The sequence below is a fragment of the Ixodes scapularis genome, unplaced genomic scaffold, assembly GCF_016920785.2.
Source record: "Ixodes scapularis isolate PalLabHiFi unplaced genomic scaffold, ASM1692078v2 ptg000137l_1___fragment_2___debris__unscaffolded, whole genome shotgun sequence".
In the NCBI taxonomy this organism is placed as follows: domain Eukaryota; kingdom Metazoa; phylum Arthropoda; class Arachnida; order Ixodida; family Ixodidae; genus Ixodes; species Ixodes scapularis.
This window is the reverse complement of record NW_024609919.1, coordinates 20,122-39,898: the sequence shown is the minus strand read 5'-3', so window position 1 is coordinate 39,898 and position 19,777 is coordinate 20,122. Positions and strand designations below refer to the sequence as shown.

The 19,777-nt window shown below is 45.4% G+C and overlaps 1 long non-coding RNA gene across 1 annotated transcript; it reads right to left on the bottom strand.

The window, feature by feature from the left end:
* Positions 1 to 1,237: 1,237 nt before the first annotated feature.
* Positions 1,238 to 18,457, bottom strand: LOC115319022. The gene is made up of 3 exons (XR_005717062.1): positions 18,374 to 18,457; positions 5,331 to 5,412; positions 1,238 to 1,296 (listed from the first exon to the last, which is right to left on the bottom strand). It is a non-coding gene; the product is annotated as an uncharacterized LOC115319022 (long non-coding RNA).
* Positions 18,458 to 19,777: the final 1,320 nt, after the last annotated feature.

Below are 19,777 nucleotides of genomic sequence, written 5' to 3'. Positions count from 1 at the left end.
GTATACCCAACCTCGACATCAGATTGGACATAGTCTGAAGGTTCAGTTGACCGACTGCTTACAAAGCAAATTGCACGGACCAGAGGAGCCTGCTTTAGTATGTTGGCCAGCGACTGTGTGCTGAAAAATTAACAAATAGGGAAGAGTCATGCTAATGCAGTGCTTATATCTGTAGTGAGTTTGAAAGAAAAAGATTATGCACGTAAAATGCTTTCAACAGGCTTGTGAATGTGCATTAAAAATTTGCATAAAGATGTTGGCCTGAACTAGGTTTCGGTCGGTGCTGCTTCGATTGCTCACAACTGATCTCATTCCAGGGGTAGTGATTAACAGAAATAAAACAGGCACAAAGGCTGTTTCACACACTTGCGACTGCTTCTGGCTGGAGAGGTTAAAAGACTGGCTTTAAACCTCTATAAATGCTTATGACTGCCGTGCCGGTTGTAGGCAGTTGCAAGTATGTGAACCATGCCTGCTTTCTTCTGCAGTAATACACTGCACAAGGAAACTTATTGTATGTTTCTATAGATGCAACACAAGAATGCGGTGAGACTGGAGTATTCAAGTTCTAGTGCGGTGAATCACAGTTTGCTCTTCTATTTAGGCCTGCAAGAATGATGTCCTGGGAATAATAACAACATCAAGCCTATACAAACAAAAACACCTACCTGCTTCCAATCATACTTTGAAAAGACCTTGTTTTTTAAGGCATGGCCAATAAAAGAAAAAGCTGATGGCCATAGAGAATCTTCTGTCACAGGAATAACACTACATACTGCCATATATGTCAGGATGGACCATATCCCAAATTAACCATGCACAAAAGAGAATGCTGAGAATGTATGAACATACACTGCATGTGCTGGTGTCTGCAAGCGAATCTGTTCAAAGGTAAAAATCTAAAATAAATAGCACATTGCACACACATTCTTTGAAACCCTATTTTGGTTTTTTGCCTCGAATCCTTTATGCAGAGAAGGCAAGCGTGTGCAGCATGTGTACCTACGTTTCCAGCATTCCCCTTGGTGCTTGGGTAATTAGCAAAAGTCTATTGCTGAAGATGTGTCAAATGTGTGTCCAAGCAACACACTGTGGTCGTTGCAGACATCGTGGTTGCAACGGATGCTGTCAAAGCTACAACTCCTGATGCAAATTTCTGAAAGGGCCATTAGAGGCAAGCACACATGTCAAAAAGTCGGTGAGGGGGGGGGGGGGGCAACTTACCGGTGAAATTTTGCTGCCTCAAAGAACCATGACCACCTGTGACATCTTTGGGCGATAGTAGCTCCTGGGGTGCTATTAGAAAATAAGATGGATTGTTAGGTACAAATCTTCTAATACTCAGAATTTAAAAAATAACTATCAATTGAGTACAGAACCCTCAGATGCGTCTGCTATATAAATGCTTGTGCAGCGAGAGCACATTCGAAAAATGCGACCTCCTGCTGAAAATAACAATGTATGTATGCTTTACATGCAGCATTTCTTTGCAGAGCTGGTGGTTGCATATTATCACTGTTCTCGAACTTCCACTTCTATGGTGCACAACCATGTGTTCTATGTTGAAATAGAACACAGGGCTCTCAAACCAATAAGTGTTTTCACGACAATGTCATACCTACAAGTGTTCATTCTGTTGTTTGTTTGTTTTTTCCTGTTTTTATCTCTGAGACATATGATAGTTATCTCTTCGCTGTTTTTGTAGCTCGCTTTGTCAAGAAGATGAAAGAGAATACCTTGTCAAGCAAACTGTTGGCTTTTTGTCTGCCTCCCAGCATTTGTACTTGTACAGGTGCAAATAAAATGATTAATTGATTGATTGAACTAACACAAAACGGAAGTGCAACAATCTAATTCATTCCCCATAATCAATCAACAGAATTCACGTTTGAAAACAATACAGGTGCCTTCACTAAGGAAAGAGAAAGGTACAATGTAGGCTTCAAAAAGCAAACATATTGTAGCCAATGGCATCATGTCACTTGACACTCAGCAGACTACTTCCCGCTGCATATGCTTAGCTGTTGGCATAGGCACATAGCCCCCTGCTTCTCTCATTCACCGTCCTCTCCCTCTCCCTCTTTGTGTCACACCCTCATGGAGCTTTGGGAAGCAACTTGAAGCCAATATATATTTTGTTGCAAGTTAAAAGCCTGGGTCATCTGTATTATATTTTATGCCCCTCTTTTCTTGCCCAGTTTTCTCGCTAGACTGGCCAGGCGACAATCAAATGCAGGCGCACTTACTGCTCCCTTTCTTAAATCTAGGCTCTCTCCGTCATCTCCGCCGGCATGTTGTCGTTAGCGCTCCGAACGCCTCTATCGGCATGCCACAACGGCTTCTCCGCGTGCAATGCGGTAAAGCTGCTTCCCAGATAAGGAGCGGAGGGCAGACGACGGCCTTTCTCGCATCTTCTACTGCCTGTTTTGGGTGCCTTCTTGGTCGTGACAGTAAAGTGCGGCGGTCTGAGACTTAGGGCCAGTTGCACCAATGCAGCTTAACGCAAATCAGAGCTTAGCAGGGAACCTAAGCCGAGTTTTGGTTTTGTTCTGTTGCACCAAAATCACTTATCGCTAAACCTAGCACTAAACCATGCCTATCGTGAGCGCTCAACATCGGGTACTTTACTTGGTCGTTTCTTAATCCTGGATTTCAAACATGTCGGCTGGTTTGTGGCGGTCTACACGGTGGACGAAATTGGTTGTACAAAGTGTTTTAGGCTACAGCAGCGTGAGAGCCTCAACAGAATAACCTTCGATTGCGACAGATGCAAAATATTATGTGAAGTGCTTATCAACCCGTTTTCAAGTTGACTTTCCACTCTCAGTGTGTGTTAGCCCTAACCAGGGAAGGTATGCAGATGTGGGGCTCACGCACGGCTGACGTCCATCTTCCCATTGGTTTTTATTTCAGCGTGCTTATTCGTATGCAGTTATTTGCGCATATCTGTAACGTATTGCCATTTACAACCTTGTTTATCTTAGAGCGCAGCTCTTAGGCACCCGTTTCCGGCTTGAGTGGAGTCGGCGTAACCGCACGGTGCATTATGGGACACTACCCATGATGCAATGCGCAGGGAGGAGGATGAGGGGGAGGGAAGGAAGGAGGAGGAGGGGGAAGAGAAGGAAGGAGGGGAGGAGAGAGGAGCTTGAAGGATGAGGTGAGGGGGAGGTGAAGGAGGAGGAGGAGGAGGGGAGGAGTAGCAGGGAGGATGAGTGGGTGAGGAGGAGCAGGGAGAGGGGGTATACCCTCCTCTCAGTACCCTTCTTTCGTCTTCTTTAAGAGCTGTGCTCTAATTCGGCGTTACATGGTGTTGTAAACGTCAGATTTTTACTTTCAACGCATTTCCTTTTTTCCAATCAGCGCGTTGAATAGCGGCAGTGCACGATCTCGGCGATCAGCCGATTGTAGCCCCATTCTTCCGTTCTCATTAAATTGCGGTGAACAACGCATTTAGACAATAATGCAACGAAAAGGCTTTTTTTTTTTAGTGTTGGGACAATTTTTAAGAGAAGTTCCTTTGTATCCCAAGTAAAATCTTAGCTTCGGAAAACTGTGTCGTTCTACAGTCGAAACTTATCTGGTGACCGCACTTTGTAGCAGCGACAAGAAATCAAAACGACTAAGATGCGAGATTTGCTCAGCACTGTATTAGGGCAGGCTGTGGCGGGTGGTGCGAAGAGATGACTGTTCTCATCGACACAATGTGATGACCTAGTGTGAGTTTTCATACTTCAAAGACCGCCACCGCCTTACGTTCAACTAGGGAGACAGGCAGTGTACTGTGCCACAGCTCACACGCCATGCCCCTCTGGGTACAGATGTTACAACATGTTCTGCAGTACCGTAGAAGCTAATAATCGTTCAGTAATTGTATTTGCACTTCGATATATTTAAATTGTTGTCAAAATTGAATACAATATTTACTTTTATTTTTGGGGTGCACTTTGTTGCAATGCACATAAGTTGTGTGGTGAAGTAGGCATCATGAAAATACCCAGTATTTCTGTTTTCTGGCTGCACTTGGAAATTTTTTATACAAATATGTATGGTTAAATTATCCTTGGCAAGCAACTGGACCCCAGCCCTAGACTCAAGCCTTGCTTATTCCAGCATCTGCTCATCTAATTTCTTAAGGAAATAATTCAGGTACTAACAAAAACATGAAATGCTTATGAAGGCTGATCGGGAATCTGAATGGTTTATTTTGGAAAATCATGTAGGTCATAAATGACCTAAGCTTAATGTGATAATCCTAGTGTTGGTTTTCATGATTGAGATCTGAGGCAGAGCAGGTGAAATAGAAAAGAAACTTTGTACAATGTCTAGGTCTAAGGCACAGCTTGTATTTGTTTGCTAAAAGACAGAACTAACAGACACTTAGAAAAACCCTTAACACCTAGGCATAGAAATTAGAACAGCATAATAGAACCAGAGGAATGAAATGCACGACTGCCACAGAAAGATAGAACTTTACCAATCTGGGGAAACTTTACGTAAGACTGACTATTTAAAATAAGTGAGAAACCAGACCGTAATGCAGCTTGCTTTTTGAACTAACCTAAAATTAACTATCTTCAATTTTATGAGCTAACAGAATAATGACTGATGCAGCACAAAGAAAGTCAGAAGGTCAAGTTACAAGGTTACATGTAAAGACCCCAAGTTAGCAGTCATGCTGCATATGGTAAGTTTTCTTTCTGCAGTGGAGACACAAACAGTCTAATTTCATCGCTGACTGATTCATCACTCTCTGAAGGCTAACAACCCATTTAATTTTGACTTTTATGACCATAATAAGGTCAAAGTAGGAAAGTTTTAACCTACACAAAGATATACCAGGTGTTTCTTTCAAAACTTAACAGATTTGTTTAAAAAGCCGTGAAAGTTACACTTATGCGATTTGTGCAGATGAGTTATACAGCCAGGGGGATAGAGTATTGGGGCTAATTGTAACGATCAGTCAGCTAATTATTTAAAATTCGTTAATTAACTTTTTAAATAATTAAAAATCGACACATAGTTCCAATTAGAAACTTGCTAAGCACCATTGAAAACCACTAAATCAACTCTTTTTAGAACATAAAGCATGGGCAGCATTTTACGTCGTTCTAATGAAGCGCTCAATTTGGATGTGTTTCTACGTTTCGCTTACTTATCCGAGCACATCTCTGCGCCCGCAATCCTGTCCCCTCCCCCTCCCCTCCCTCCCTCCCTCCCTCCCTCCCTCCCTCCCTCCCTCCCTCCCTCCTCCTCCTCCTCCTCCTCCTCCTCCTCCTCCTCCTCCTCCTCCCCCGGTAGTCGCGGCGCAAAGCCACTCCCTCGCTTACCTTGTAGCATAGAGGGAAGTTGGGCGCAACTGTGTTGCACGTCTCAGCCACTGTCGAGCAGGACCGTGGGCGCAGAGATGCACTGCAATAACAAATCGAAACCTAGAAACGCGTCCAAATTGAGCGTTTTCATGGAACGCTGTAATATACAGCCCCTGCGTTATATCTTGTGAAAAAGAGTTGATATAGTGGCCTTAGGTGACGCTGAACAAGTTTCTAATTGGAACCACATGTCTATTTTCATTTATTAAAAAGTTAATTCACGAATTTTACTTAATTAGCCAACTGATCGTTACAATTAGCCCCCTATACTATGTTCCCTTGGCCGTATACCTCACCTGCGCAAAACCGCTTTAATGTAACTTTCATTTTTTAAAACAAAGCCACAAAGAGTGTCTTGGTGTAAATGCTATATGTATTCCGTTACTAAGATTGGCTCATGAAGTAAACTAAACAATGAATAAGTATGGTTGGAGCCAGAATGCAGACGTTACGACGTTACAATTGTAGACAATAATTGATCTTAGATGGTGCTATGACAACAAAGTTCCCTTTCCGGTGAGCCAACCTGCCTCCAGCCCGAAGGAAAAATCCATCAATGTAACCCTGTTTGGCAGTCAATGTTTTCTAGTGGACCGCTGACTGTGCCTGACTGTACGTCAAGCATGTCTGATTGGCCAACAAGTTACTCTGACCGACAGTCAAACTCCAGTCAGACCCCGCTTGTCGGCTTTCTGATGGTTTCCTGGTGGCAGTCGGCCGCCGCGAAATGCCATCAGGATGTCTTGGTGGCGATTCTGACTGTACATCGATTGTCTCTGACTGTACGTCAGAAAGCTTTGACGTGCAGACAGACGTACGGTCAAAGGACGTAAAGTTCGTTCGGATACCACTATTTCGTCAAATCTATGAATACGAAAAGTAATATATGCACGAGAAAACGATTTTGGGACGAGAGCCCATAAAACCGCTGACGTTAGAGATATGACACGCAACCGACCGACAACCTTGATCAGAAGCCCGCCAAAGCGCCGAACACGACACTTCGCACTTCGCTTCGCCCATAGAGGCTTCGCCGAGCTTTCATGAACAATCGCTCTCGACTCGTTTTGTTTGCCCGCTCGCTCCAACCTGTCGATCCTGCCCGGGCTCTACAATGTCTTATGTTTTAGTAGAATTTCTACTCGACAAGACCCAGCCTGTTGTGAGTTCCGACGATGTAAGGGACTTTAGCGGTGTAGTTGAAGACGAAAGGGTGTACCAGGTCTACTGGGCCGGTGATGCGCGAACAAAAGGATCGTTCTACGACTCGAAAGTACTCTACATGGCAGGTGAGTAGAACTGAAGTGCGGCGAGTGATGTACGTGTGCTTTGCATAACATGCTGACGACTTAACTGCATTTGCAGCCAAAGCATTTCGTATAAAACGAATAGTCAAATCGTATTTCTCTAACGGTGGCGTAGCATAGCGGTTAAGATATCCGATTTGTACGCATGTGGTCGCGGGTTCGATGCGCAGTGGTGCTGCTTTTTTTTTTTTTTTCGAACATTTTGTTTTATTGAGGCATTTGGCGATAGTTATGAATGCGTATAGCTTTACTCTTATATAAATGCTGCCCTTGTTGATGAAATTCCCTTGGCAGTAGCAGTCAGACCTCATCTGATGGACCATCAGATGACGTCTGATGGTCCATCACGTTCCACCAACGCTGCTGACTGGCAGTCAGTGTCCCAAATTACGTAGCTTGATGGAATTTTCAATAGGGAGACGTCTCTGAAATGATGAAAACTACCTCGGAATGGTCGTCGTCCTCCAATTGTAGCCAATAATTGGTCTTGAACGGTGCTATGACAACGAATTTTGCTATCTGGTGAGCCAACTTGCCTCCAGACGTCTCTAAAGTGCTGAAAACTACCACTGGATGGTCGCTGTCCTTAAAGTGTAAACTGACCTTTGAAAAAAAAATGTGGTCGTTAAAATTATTAAAAATCATTTGACAATTTTGTAATCCTGACATGTTGCAAAGGGACAGATGCTTAAGGAACTATATCATGTAAAATTTACTGAAAGGACAGATATAAGGGCACTGCCATTCTGATTTCAAATGCAGCACTGATAATAGGCACATTCAAGTCCCACTAAGTTTGTGCTTAGGTCTTGCACTTAGGTGTTTGCTGCTCCAAAACAGTGTTTTGGAGCAGCAAATGTGGCCTTTGGAGCGGCCAAGATAGTGTGTTTTGGCGCAGCAAAAGTGGCTTTTGGAGCAGCGAAAACAGTGTTTCGGAGCAGAAAAAGTGACTTTTGGAGCACACATTCTTAGAAAAATAAATATTTGTTTTAAATGCTGGACAAACGAAGGGCACTTTGTGTTGTGTTGTGATGCAACGTGTTTGGGCGGAATTCGCTGCTTGTGTTTTTGCTGCTGAGACATCCCACAAGTATACAGTGCTGTAAGCGTTGCCAAGCAATTCTAAAAAAAACAAAAAAAACACTTGCTTTCGTTTTACTGGTTTTCAACGTTGCAGATCTTTACAAAAAGTAAGCAAACGTAAGACATTAGACTGCAAGCGTCCTGGATGGTGCCTCTCGTGCAATCATGTTCACATGCACGTGAGGGCAACTTCGGCAGGCTTGCACCTAGACGTGCTTCGTCGCATGAGCAGAGACAACGGCTGTTCGACCGAAACCGAAACCATGCCACTCCGCTTTGTTGCCAACTGGTTCCCAAAATAATATACATGTACAAAATGTAACTGTCCAGCATACGACAATAAACAGTCCAGCGGTGCGTGCTTGCCAGGCTGGTGGGCGAGGTACAAGCTAAACACACAAAAAAAAAGGACCTGAGCGTATCGATGCAAGACATTGTGAGCCAGGGTCAAGAAGTTTTTGGAGCGCTTTGTGCAACGACTGAACTCGAGACAAACAAGCGTGCTGTGCAGGTTCAGCGTGCAGGCATTGCCTTCTTTGCTTTAGGTCACTTCTCAATATCAACATTCTTTCGCGGCAGATTTTTCACGTACCGGGGTCCCTCTCGGGAGAAAGCCCACCGAGAGAAACCTAGGTAATTATTATTTCGACACAGCAGTCATTGAGTTAAAGAGGGATTTTTATAGCAGCGTATGATTTAAACAAGAGCAGGAATGTCGATGCGTTTCAGTTTAGAAAGCATTATATCTGCAGCAAAGTGGGGACGGCAACACACGACGTCGCGCGACGAGAGTTACTTTGTGAGCTTTGTGAGCACAAAGTAACTCTTGCCACGTAAAAATGTGGTTTTGTTTCACAGCATGACGGCAAGTCTGGAACCCGACACACTAACGTCGGAGTGTCCGCGCACACGGCCGCGTCTATCACTAAAAAATTAAAAAAAAGAAAAAAAGACGCGAGATGAGATTCCCGAGACGACGAGAGTGCGAAACGCGAGACGGCGGGAAAAATCATGCAAGACCGCATAGACGATTGATGCAGGGTACTTTGTGTCGGGCAGCGTCTTGTGCCACCTAGCCAACGCATGCTCAATTACGGTTCTCAGTTTAGTTTCGTTTTTGAAAGGCGACCAAGATTGGTCCTTTTGCGCAGGTTTGGCACAGATTAGCCCTATTTTGGCGAAATGTAGCAGGATGTAGCAGAGTTAGCCCCTTGGCGCAGAGTTTGGCACAATTGGTGCAGCAATCACATCACTGATGTTGGCAGCGCCGATTCCACAGAAATATTAGTAGTTGCACGGTGTTTAATTGGGGGAAGACCTGTGTTTCGGAATTAGTTCAATTTGAAACAAATGCATAATCGTAAACATATAATTAAAACAGTGCAAACGAGCACAAAGACAAGTAAAAGAAGGCACAGAGACACAGCGCTGACTCACGACTTGCTCTATTTTTCGTCTTCTTAAAACACATCAACATAAAAAGACGTGAGTCAGCGCTGTATCTGTGTCCCTTCTTCTAATTGTCCTTGTGTTCGTTTGCGCTGTTTTAATTATGTTTTTTTATACACCACCGACTAGCTCACCTCAAAACATTACTACAAATGCAAAAAATTCACCTTTCTTTTTCTCTTTTTTTTTTTTTTTTCGAGATTGATTAGCGCTAAGTGGCGCATTTGGGTAAAGATTGAACTGTACTCGCGCTCCGGGGACCTGTAAAAAGGCATGAAAGCAGGAAATAAGCAATCCTATTTTTCCTTCAGTACTTTCTTTTTCTTCTTTCTGTTAAACAAATTATTATTATTTGCAAAAAAAAACAAAAAAAAAAAACACCGGAAGCTTTGCCACAGTTAGCGCATTAACATTGTGTGGTGCTTAGCTGGTGGGGTCAGTAATGTGGAAACGGACGGCGAGCAAACAATTTTCAAGGCGCAATTGCCGCCCCCCTCAAGCACACACACACACAGATGTCCCAAACTTCCGCTGCCGCCGCGCCCGAAACCCACAACTTTTAACAGCCATCACATCTATCGTCGTCTACTCACAAACGCGCAAATCATTCTTTAAAAAAAAAAAAAAGAAAAGCTACAGTAACAAATGGCCAGGGACTTTTCAGGCACTCCCCCATCTAGTAGTGTTAAAAGTGTTCAGAAGACGTGTATTGTCTTGTGTTGAGATGATGAGGGCAGTGGCATAGGAAAGGAAAGGGTCTTTTTTTAATAATATTGTTTACTGGAAATGACTGATTTTCCTGCCCCCCCCCCCTTTTCCTATGCCACCGCATCTAAGCACAAGACAATACAGGGAAAAAATTGTGCACTGCTCTAGTTTTTTTTCTTTCGTCAATAAAAATATTTAACCCTAGAAAAAAAAATTATCGCCAGAACATTTTTTTTTTTTTTTGGGGGGGGGGGGGGGGGTGTTGATGTGAGTGGGATGTCCCCGAGTTTTGGAGTGGGTAAAATATTACGAAGTGTCTAGCGTTACGTCCAACGTAACCCAAGTTACGTCCAAATCTCCGCCTTTCCCAGGTTCACGGGGGAGAGAGAGGAGGGCGGGGGGGGGGGGGGGGGGGGGGGTTAGGTATACGTGTTTCAGTGCTCCGACTGGACGTAATGCTAGCCACAGTGAAAATATTAATAAAAAAGTCCCCCCCCCCCCCCCCCGCCACAAACACATACATACACACTGATCACCTGCGTCCAATCCCCGAGGCGTGAGCACCGTTTACTCTCAAGTGCACCACCCAAGGCTAATTATTTCTTTCAATAAAAGCAAAAATATTTGCTTGAAATTAATCTGATTCTGAAACTAGAACTGCCAATATTCCCACTGACTCGTCGAGGCTGCATAAAAGCCGATGTCATTCACAACACAAAATTGAGAACATCTACACCACTGTGTTCATAGTTTCCCGCGACAAAATCGCGCCACACGCGGAGTGCAGGTAAATAAGATCCAACAGACTCAACAGCTTCGTGCTAACGAGCGTCCGCGCCTCCGCACGCAATCCGCACTCGGAGTGTGGATAAGAATCCAGCACAAACCGCACTCGGAGTGCGGATAAGAATCCAAAATTATTCGCACTCGGAGTGCAGATTAGAATCCACCACGGGGCGCGTTAAGTCCGTGCTCCGGAGCGCGAGAGTTTGATGCTCCTTTCACTAAACGGACAGGAGTTCCACCGGAGACCGACACTCGAGCGCGCTCTTCGTGCACCGAAAATTTCTCGTAGCGCGAGTGACTTCTTCGCGCTCCATGACGTCACGTAAACAAACAAGATGGCTGCGCTGCTTTTGAGACCGTCGAGTCGAGAGGCGTAGCCGGAGCGCTGCCCCTTTTCAGTTGATCAGTGCTTAATCCAGCAGGTAAAAACGATTTGATTTGAAAGCTAAGACAGCAATTAGCGTTCCGAAAAAGGTTTGTTCGTGCATCTCGCATGAAAAAGAAATTCGTCTGTCAAACGGTAGCGTGCCGGTAGCACAGCGACAGAAAAGTTGCAGAGATGAGGAGATTCGGACCGCGCTTTTCCTTTTATAATGCTTAGCCCAGCGAATAAAGATGCTTCGATTTGAAAGCCAAAACATCAGAGAGCGTTGAGGAAAAGGTTTGCTCGTGCGTCTTGCCTGAAAACGAATTGATCTCTCGGACGAAGTGCCGATAGCTCGGCGACAGAACAGTTGTGATGAAAGGACAGTCAGACCGCTGCCCTGCTTAGAATGCTTAGCCCAGCCGCAGTGAACAATGATACATAGATTTAGTGATGGGACGAATCTTTATCCAAATCGAGATTCGGAGCCAAATCTGAAGATTCGGAAATATTTGGAAAAGTAGCCGAATCTCAAGCGATTCGGAAAAGTTCGGAAGTATTCAAAGCGTTGCCATGGTTGCCAGATCACGTTGATGAGTGTTTCAACTTTTCGTGATACTAAATTCACTAAATTCTACAAAGTGCACAAAATAATGTTGTAATATAATATCATAGTAATTAATAAAATGCTCCGCTTTGTTTATAATATTTTGGATGTTTGTCGAGAATGGAAACCACGCATCGCGGGAACATTGGTTTCGGTTCCGGATTACGACCAAAATAGGCATGCTTGGTGCACGTGGAAATACAAGCATACAAGCGGATGTTTTCATCGCCCGAGCGGCCCGGGCGGTTCGGCGACAGTCGGTTGTGGACCAGGGACCTGCGGCGTTGTCGGCGGGGCCATGGCAGTGACAACCGCGGCTGCCCTTCCAGCGAAACGCAAGCACGAAAAGTTCCTCGTGGATCTCGTCAGGCTGGGCGTGGCCGCCCCAACCCGGCGGGATTCAGCGGACGTGCAGCCGGTGCAGCGGCGGGTCGACGGAGCGAGCTGATGTTTACGTGAAGATCAAGTTCTCGTACTCCGGGGTTACCAGAGACGTCGAGCGCGCTCGTCCGAGGTTCGCAGCAGTCCCCCCCCCCCCCCCCCCCCCCCCACAAGAGATTGATGCCGTACGTGCAGTTCGGCAGGAACACATCTCGTGCCCATAATTACGGTCATAGTAGCACCAGTAGCACACACCACACATATGTAAGTATGTTCGATTCAATTATCTTTAACGTGTGTCCACTGCGGTATTGTTATCGAAACACGGGAAACAATCTAAAAGTCCTTGCGACATACTATGTACGGCGGAAGGAGTATTTGTACCTTTCTAGTTAATGATATCTTAATTAGTGTTTGTTCCTAAACAATAAAGTTGCGTTAGACACCCCTATGTTGTTTCTTTTTCATCAAATAAAGTTCAAGTATACAATACTTGCTGCCGAGACGGAGAAACGACAGTGCCAGTGTGACGTTTTTCTTCGCCGGTGCCGTACGCGGTCGAAGCTGGGACGAGCAACACTTTTCATCGCTCTCGCGTCTTACGCAGCTAGCTCTAGAAAAGGAGACGAATCATTTCCTTGCCTGAATATATTTATTGCGCGTTGCGCCACATTATGTAGAATACACAGCATTTCGCTACATTTTACCGATCCCCTCGAAACCGCACTGCAGAAACCAAAACCGTGCATTTGTTAGGCCTACGCCAACCACACCGATCAGCTCAGCTGGACCTGGGCGCGTGCCAGGATTTAGAATGACAGTACAGTACATACCATAAGTTGAAGTAAGCAAGACGAAATCTGAAACACAACTGACCGCATTCGCGAGGTTTAAGACAAGGTTCATAGTGCCGTCTGCAACCAGCGACGAACCTGACGAATCTCCGAATCTGCCGAATATTCGTCGCGGGAAGTTCGGAAATTTCCGAATCCGACCGAATCCGAATCTCCAGTGATTCGTCCCATCACTACTTAGATTGGAAAGCCGAAACACCAGTTAGCGTTGCGGGAAAGGTTTGCTCCATGCATACCGCCTAAAAACGAATTGACGTGCTATTGAACAACGGTGCGCCGGTATCGGCGTGCTTCCGTCTCACTGCGAGACGGAACCGACAGAACCAGGGAATCTGACAAATTTGGGGGTTTCCTGCATCGACAAGCCGGTTCAAGAATGTTTTCTTTAATTGAAATCGTAACAGCATGCATGGTCCATAGGGAGTATTCACTGGACGCCATATTTGAGGGCGATGTTTAGAGCGCATGCTCGGAACGAGCTCACGTTAATAGGCTCCTAAGACCGGCAATCTTGATGGTGCGAAACGCACGTGGCGAAAGAACTATGGAAGCACGCCGTCAGCACAGGCTCAGCCAGTGGCGTAGGCAGAGGGGGGGTTTGGGGGGTCGAAACCCCTCCCGAAATACCAAAGCTACCCTCCCCCCCCCCCCCCCTTCCCTCCCCAACGGGCCCGCTCGCTGCCCTGCTCACGCAGCCGGTTTTGCACGAGGCACGGAGCAACGGGGGAGCACGGACCATCTCCAACTTACAGGCTTCCGGAAAAATTTTTGGTGGGGTAGAAAATGCTCAGATTAATAAAATATGCAAGATTGCTTAATTCATGTTAATTCGATGGGATGCAGAACTTGATCTCAGATATATAGAGAACGGATATTTCAAGATATTTGTCGGGTGAAGGATGGCAATTTCAACGCAAAATATGACAAACTATCTTCACTTAAATACACAGTTCAATCAAACCAATGTGAACATAATACAACGAACACACGGTGATAATATAAAACAATGTCAGTAATGTAAGGAATAATAAATGAATTGTAAAAAAAACAATCGCTTTGTAAGCAACGGGTGGCGCTGCGCTCACGCACACCTTTTGTGATCAGAATTACGTGCTTTCGACTAGAAATTACCACGAATAAATAGGTAACTCTGACTAGTGATATTATAATGCAATTTACAGGTTCTCTTTATCATCTCATATATGCCAAGCGCCTACACATTAAAATGTAGCCGCTTGCGTTGACGGAAAAAAAATATCCCGGACGTCCTCAGCTTGAACTTTAATGTCGCGGTGAACATTCAAAAACGCTATACTTCGTTTCAGCTTAAATCCAGGTGCAGCCGATGCCACAAGCACGAGTTCAGGGCTTTCAGCGACCCTGCCAAGCACGCGCGTTCATGCAGCGCAAGCATTGTTCAGGGCCACATGTTCACGCCTGTAGCATCGACTGCGTTTGAACTGAAGCTGAAACGAAGCATAGACCGAGCAGTCGCTCACTCGAAGTGGACGCTCTCAGCTATGCTTCCAACCGTCGTAGTGAAGAGAACGAGCGCTCAGCTTCCGCCGTTGTTAAGGGCAAAGCAACTAGAATCTTGAGGAGACGATGGACGTTCTGAAAAAGGGCCTCCGGACAGAGGGCGACCACCTGTATACCGCAGATGTGACGGGCGCTTCACGTTTTTCCCTCTTGCATTGGACGCCTAAAATTTCCCCTATTTTTGGTGAAGTTTCCCTCACTTTGCGAAAGTCGTCGCTCACGGATGCGATGAAGTCCGTCTTGCTTTCTGCTTTGTATGTCAAGGTGGCATGTGATGCAATTCCTTATTACTATTAGGTTAATCTCTCCGCTGCACGGAACATCAGAAACTTGAAGAGACAAGCCTTCATATTCTCACTACGCACAGGCGCAAGGCTAGTCAAGTTCCTTTCCACGTTTGGCGTGTAGTTTCTTTGTGGTGCGTCATGTCATTTCTCCGAGTGACGGAACGACGAGTTCGGACTGATGACTTCTTCTTACCCCGAGGATATGCTGCTGCTGCCTTTGGATCACGCTGCAAGATAAAACGACCTAGCAAAGATAACACTATCTTTCCTTCGGCATCTGGTTCTGTAGCACGAATTCGTTAAACATTTAATAGATAATAGATTTTGGTTTTGTGATTGCTCAGAATTACCTTCGGCCCTAAATATGGGCCCCTAAAGACTAAAGTGTTTGTGCGTGGTCGGTTGCTCCCATTTTTCAGTGTCGAAATTTTTTTTCTTTTTTTTTTGCTGTTTTTTTTTTGTATGTGTGTGAAAGTATAGCTATTTTTGTGTTTTCTCTGGCCTTTACGCGTTGGTATTGCGGTGCTACTTCGAAAAGCGAAGGGAGTTTTGTGTTGTGAGAAAGCGTTTAAAGTTGGTGGGCCGCAATTACGACGACAGTAGAACAGTGAGCCACCCCGCCCGTATTCCTGTAAATGAAGCCTGCTCCGTTTTTAAAAATGACAATGCAGCGCTACCCGTATTATCTTAACAGCGTCTCCCTAATCTTTGCCTGAGCGTCCGTGTCGGCGAGCTCACCCTCCGTCATTGACCGGGGGGGGGGGGGGGGAGGGGATGCCGTTGAACCCCTCCCGAAATAAAATCCTGGCTCGGCACTGGGCTCAGCAGTCGCGCACATAGCTATGGCCGCCAGTGAATACTCCCTATAAATACAGGGTGAAACAAGGAGACACCAGGCTCTTTAAATCGACCGGAAAATTCGGTTTCTTAATCTATCGCGCTAAGACTTTGTGCAGCGTTGCCCACAGATGGTGCACTTTTTTTGTAAAATTTGCAAAGAGCGAACTTACCTGAGGAAAAAGTAAAGAAAGAAAAAGGCTTAGCTCCTATGGAAACGCAGCGACGCCACCGGTCTTCAAACAACACGGCGCCGTTTCGCACGGGTCACAAGAGATGGCGCAACGAACGCCGCCAACGAACGAGCATACGGCGCCGAGAGCCAGCGCCTCAAGCAGACAATCGTTTCGACTCAAAAGCGGAGCGCGTTCCGCGGGCGGCGACAATCGCAGAAACAAAAACAAGCGCGGTAACAACAAGGAACTGCAGTTCCTGTCTGCGTCGTCTGCTCGTTCGTTGGCGGCAGTTGGCGTCACGACCGCTTGCGCCATCTCTTGTGGCCCGTGCGAAACGGCACCGTGTTGTTTGCAGACCGGTGGCTACGCTGCGTTTCCATAGGAGCTAAGCCTTTTTCTTTCTTTACTTTTTCTTCAGGTAAGTTCGCGCTTTTCAAATTTTACAAAAAAAATGCACCATCTGTGGGCAACGCTGCACAAAGTCGTAGCTCGATAGGTTAATAGCGAGTTCGTTTCACTGCACTCGTGCCCACGCGTGCCCACTCGCAGCAAGGAATGGGTTCGTTTCGGCCGGCGCTCCACGAGTGGTTGCACTCTCCGAGTTCGTTTCATCGCTGACACCCCACGCGTGCATGCGCTCGCTGCACCGAGAAAATCGGGAGTGCGCCAAAATGCAATCCCGTCATGCCTCGCTCCGGCGGGGCCGGCGAGGAGCGGGAGCAGACGACGAGGGTTTGTCTGCTACGATATGTGGCGGAACCGAACGGAAAAAAAGAGGCGAGAAACAGACGCACAGTGCTGTCTGTCTCTCGCCTCTTTGTCCCCGTTTTTTGAGCGCTAAAATGTATTCCAAATTCTAAAACCAACTAGCCCAACAATCTACTCTACAGAAAAAAAAAAAAAAGTAGATTTTCTGATAGAAATCATGTCCCGCGGGCAACGAAATCAAACGCGAACTTGAATTGTGAGCGCCTGCTATTTCACGAAGGAAGCAATTGACAACCCGTGATTCATTTGCAGGTTTTAAATCACTCTGTTGCCGTACAAACGCTGAAATATACCAGTGTGTAAAGAAATGCTCAAAACAAACGCAACAGCGGCCCTCGAGATTTCTATCACCATCCGTGTGTGGGTGAAAAATTGAACATTTGTCGATAAAACTCCCCCTCTGACTACCCAATAAGCATCAGAGAAAGCTAAAGATGGTGACTTTACCTGAGGATTGGGCAACATCATCATGTTTAACATTTACCTAAGCAGCTAACTTGCCCCGTCGTATTTTGTTCGAGAAAGCTCTCGTTCTCGACGTCCTCACCAAAGGTAATATCTAATCCACCTATAGTGACGATTTAAATCGAAAATCCCAGTTTTGCTGGATATTCTACCAGGCTAGTTTTAAGCCGTACCCTTTCAGTGGTTCACGCATAATACCATGCTCAAACGGATCAAGCTTCTGCTCGGACAGCATCATTAGTTTTCTTCAGTGTAAACGGTTATAAGAATTGAAAGATCGCAACCAGCTGCTTTGTAGACAGCTGGTTGCGGAAATTTACGCCGTCTGTAACTAGCTCTACGGCAGCCGAGCTGCTTAAAGACATCGCAACTATAAACTACAGGCTGCAGTTGCCAACGTTAGTAGATAAACGTTGGTAGCAACTGCATTCTCGCATTCCCACGCATCACTCAGAACCTCTATGCTCGGAACAGAAAGGCGCTAGTTTCGGTTTGAAGTCGGTGCCTTTTCTACAACATAGATGGCGGCAGCATCAGTCTTCTGCACTCGGTGCATTTGGCAAGTTCGTTTGAGTCCAGTTTTCCGTGCAACACTCTGTGAGTGCGATGTCTTCTGGGAGAGAACTCGAACGGTGCCAGTGCGTGCGAAACAAACTCGCTATAAGAGACCGAATTTTTCAATTAATTTAAAGAGCCTGGCGTCTCCTTGTTTCACCCTGTAGATCGGCCATGGTAACCTTCCAGATATGTGCACGAAACGAGTCTTAAAACCTTTCAGGAATATTAAAACGTTTGTAGAAACTTCATACGTTGCAGTCTCTTTTGCCTTAGAGTCTGCGGCTCCACACGGGCCTAATTATTTATCTTCGAAATATTTTCGGCTTCTGCCACCCGTATTCACGGTCGGAAGGAGCTTACTCGATCTACCGATCTAACTCTAGGGTAAAGGTGGTTATCGAAAACCTACCCGCGTCCAGCGTTTCTCTATTTTTGTTGTCACGTGACATAATCGGCCAGTGTAACTCGGATCCATTCGAGTAGGTTTGGAACGCAGCCTCGGTGTATCGCGCTCTTGTACGCTATGCGCCGTTTAGTTGCTGCGCTCGGAGTATGAAACTCGGAGCGTCGGAGTAGGAGTAAAGAAGCGCCGACTTAACGCGCCCACTATCCGCACTCGGAGTGCGAATAGGGACAGCCTGGATGGACTGGCTCGACAGTTATCTATTCGGACGTGACACGCCCGGCGGCGATGCTCTAAGCTCGTCTCTGTCATTTCGGCATGCGTCTCACTTCAAACTTTGAATCTACAACGAAAACTAGCTGGATATCCCTTCAAATATGTTCAATCAACACGCTATCGAATCAATTTAAAAGAGAAACACTTGCTTACCGGCGGTTAGCGTTTCCCGAAGGTGCTCCGGCCGCCGTGCACAACCTACGGTCGTTGACTAGACGCAGGGTCCATCAGCGTCTCCCAGATATCGTTTGTTACTCTTGACAAAGTACCTGTAAAAGAAAAAAGAGAAAAAAACCTAAAGGAATCGGTTTAAACATAGAAATGAACGCAAACCACAGAGCGACGTCGACGACGGCGCGCTTCCCATTCGTATGCCAGACTGTGCCAGACCATCTGGAACTACGGAGCAAGTGGTGGTCACAAACGCAAAACTTTAAATGCTCTTTTCTTTTTCTTTTTTACTTTTTCTTTTACACGTCGTATGAACAACGGCTTTTTTTTCTTTTTAACGCGCCTGCGACAACATTTTTGGAGTGACCGCTTTTGTGCAAAATTGTTTTGGTGCTACTGTAAATTCTGAATACTTTTGGTTTCGGTTTCGGAAAACCAAGTGGAGAAAAAAACAAAAAAAAAAACAAAAAAAAAATAACGCTTTCGGAAACACTAGTAGTATCTCTGGAATCGTGATTTGAAAGGGAGATTGGAAATGACGCTTTCTTTTGTTTTAGTACAAACTCTGCCTTTATTTTTTTATTAGTGCTTTTTTTAACAATTGTGCTATCCCGTCGTCGCGTAGTACAAACTGTGCCTGCATTTATTTATTTTTTGTGCATTTTTGTGCAAAATTTATTGTTTTTTTTATGCTATGGCTTCGTCACATTTTCCAAAATAAATATTTGTAGCACTTCAACAACGAATATAAATGAATTAATGAAAATGGGTAAATATAAAGACGAGCTACTCTAATTCACAGTATGCCCGAAGTCAGATGTGTGCCCTTAAAAATATTTTTAAATGCAAAGGATATTTATTTTCATAAATGCTTTCAGTATAGAAATAGGGATTTCGTGAGTATGGCTTGCAGCCTAGATGACGTCACAGTATTTCGTGACACTGATGCTATCATCCCAAAGGCGCTCGAAATTCTAACCATACTCCATCTCAGAAATGTTTGCAGTAAAGACAAAGGCGCAGAGAGGCGCGTGAGCATCGCTCAGTAGTGTGCTTTTGTTTGTGCGAGCACTCGTTCAGAAGAGGCACTTTCTAAAGCCACGCGCTCGTGCCGGTGCCTTTGTCTTCACTGCGAAAATTTGAAAGTTCTTTTTTTTTTTTTTGCAATTTTTGAAGTAGGTTGGCCGTAGTTTGTTCCCAAAATAACTTTTTGTTTTCTTTTTACACCCTATTTTTAAACGAAGTTTGAAAGTCTCCGCAGGCACACCTGGCCGCTACTGTTAATATTCTGCCGCTTTTTAGCTACACAAATTACATTTTGTTTTACATCCAGGGCCAGTGACGTAGGCAGGGGAATCCCCCCAATACCCCCCAAAAATGTGGCGG